The sequence below is a fragment of the Penaeus chinensis genome, chromosome 12 (genome assembly GCF_019202785.1).
Source record: "Penaeus chinensis breed Huanghai No. 1 chromosome 12, ASM1920278v2, whole genome shotgun sequence".
NCBI classification, from domain to species: Eukaryota; Metazoa; Arthropoda; class Malacostraca; order Decapoda; family Penaeidae; genus Penaeus; species Penaeus chinensis.
The window spans coordinates 28,348,146-28,350,645 of NC_061830.1; the positions used below are offsets into that span (position 1 = coordinate 28,348,146).

General features: G+C 34.8%; 1 protein-coding gene across 2 annotated transcripts in view; it reads right to left on the reverse strand.

Moving 5' to 3' along the window:
• Window positions 1-2,500, reverse strand: part of LOC125031096 (ubiquitin-like modifier-activating enzyme 1) — a 51,808-nt gene that overhangs the window by 40,114 nt on the left and 9,194 nt on the right. The window lies entirely within an intron of this gene.

The following is a 2,500-nucleotide window of genomic DNA, read 5'->3' on the forward strand; positions in this document are numbered from 1 at the left end:
TTTAGTGAAAAGTGGTCAAGGTATTACAAAGGAGTTAGAAAAAGCTATTTATTTCTAGTCAGCAATACTATGCAGTTTAAGGCAATCTATGTTATAATCATGATTGACATGTGTTTAATCAAAGGATTAAACTGTTTCATTACAATACCAGAATACCTACATAAAGAACAATATAACCAACTTCCCATTACCTCAAAACTTTGAATATTAACAACTTTAAATAGAAATTATCTAAATAAAAATAGATGAAAGTCAGATCCAAGAATACCAATGGACAAAGAAAATAAAATACTTTAAGTAATGTAATTCTTCTGAATGAAAAACTATACCTTATAATTTTTACACCACCAAAACCATGAATCTTTGCAATAACCACCTCAGATTTTCATAGATCACATTACACAAAGGAAAGGGAGCTCTATGGAAGAATCTGCCATTCATGATATAGTATCCATAATGAAGATGCAATTCTCGTAATAAAAATAACAATACTTATGCTGGATCAACACCACAACTTTGAATTCACCACAACAGCATACCTGAAGTTCTACAATCTTAATCCCAAGATATATTTTCTCTTTTATATCTCTTCTACTACTGTATCAATATGATTTTGTGGACTTTGGAGGATTTATGTTGATAGACAAACAGGAACATGCAAGGAGAAAACAGCAATAACCCCATCTATCTTGACAACATTACATGTTTAACAGGGCAAGTGTAGGTGCTCTGTGACTACACTGGAACATCAATACTGAACACCTACTGAACATGTATATATAAACTTGTATATGCATGTATCATGCACATCTACTTTACTGTATAGTATATCATAATATAAACACTCACACTCATTCACAGGCCTAATAACAGACTCTGATGACTATGTGCTTGTGACTAAATAAAACAAAGCCAGAGAGGACAGCAAATGTACCTAACACATTGGGTTTAAGTTTACGTGGTATGTGATACAGAAGTCTTAATCCCTTGGTGGTAGTTGAATGAGGATACATATGCATTACTGTCTCTTCTGGTTCTTGATAGTGCATTTTTTTTTGTTTTTCCCCAACCAATCTAATAGTTTGAGTGAATTAGCAAAAATGGCTTTTATGAGAATGTGGCATGACATAGGTGTATTCAAGGGAAAAAGTGCATGTATCGTGTAAATATATATGTACAGCTTGAAAACTTCAAGCTAACTTGGTATTTATTTATTGAAAATCTTCTGCCGTGTCAACATTTAAGGTCATTAGCAGCGTATTCAAAATATAGCGATAGCGTGAGGATTGGGGGCAAAGACCCAGGTAAGGAAGTCCTATATGACAATGATCATATGGTGCTATGGTAAAGTATAGTAGCGAAAAGGGTTAAATAGTAGTTAATGATTAGGGTAAAATTACAGGCTGAACAATACTAGAGGGTAGTATGGTAGTAAAAAGGGTAGAGAGGAGGAGCTGATGGGGTATAGTATAAGTTGTTAGAAGAGGAAGGACTAAAGTATTGTGGCAAAAAGGGCAAAAATGAGTTAACCCATTCGCCCCATGTGGCAAAAATACATGCCATGCCCACTGCAATACACGTTTATTTAATGTATTTACACATAGATGGCTCTACAAGTTCTTAATCACCAAATAGCCAGTTATTACAAACTACCTATCTCAACTGTTTACCCTTTTCTTTCACTTTAAGAAAGGGTCTTTTGTATCATTTCATTGTTTAAAATATTTTAATGACAAATTAATAATCATAACATCAATAACAATAATGACAGTATCAATAGCAATAATATTAATTTTCCTGCCAATTCAAGGAATGGGGAAATCAGGATCAGTAACTAGGGCCTACTGATAGACTCCTTGCCGGCTGAGCACATGTGGAGACATCTGTATGTAACAAAATTCCCCCAAAACTACAGGGGACAGAACATAAATCCGGGGCAAATGAGTTAATGATTCAGATAAGTGGACAGAACATAGGGATGAAGAAATGGTAAATGAAAGGAGAAGAAAAGACCATGAAAAATTAGTTGAGGCAAGGACTAAAGTAGGGGTGATCCCATACATTGGGCCTCAGTCCCCATCTTCTAATCCCCCCTACGACAATGAGCAAGGGATTGGAGAGGGCAAACTTGGTAATTAAAAAGAAAAAAAAAAAAAAATCCTCTTCATTACATGCTAAAGCCCCCAAAATATTGACTGATCTCAAATTATAAGTTATTCATATGGTTGAACTTGGAAAAAGCATTGAAATATAAATTAAGTTAACTAGCACTTTGGTTCATACTAAACTAAATGCACAAAATTATCTGAATTTATACTGTGTATTCCTAGAAAAACAAAAATGGGTCCTTTGTACCCAATTATCAGTCTGAAAATTTGCCTGTTGGATCTAGATGCTTTACTGCCTACACTTGACTCAAAATTCAGGTATTAGGGCTTACTTGAGCAGCGACTAGCAGGTGTGTGGCTTGTAGGCCAAACACCACTAGAACACTATGGTG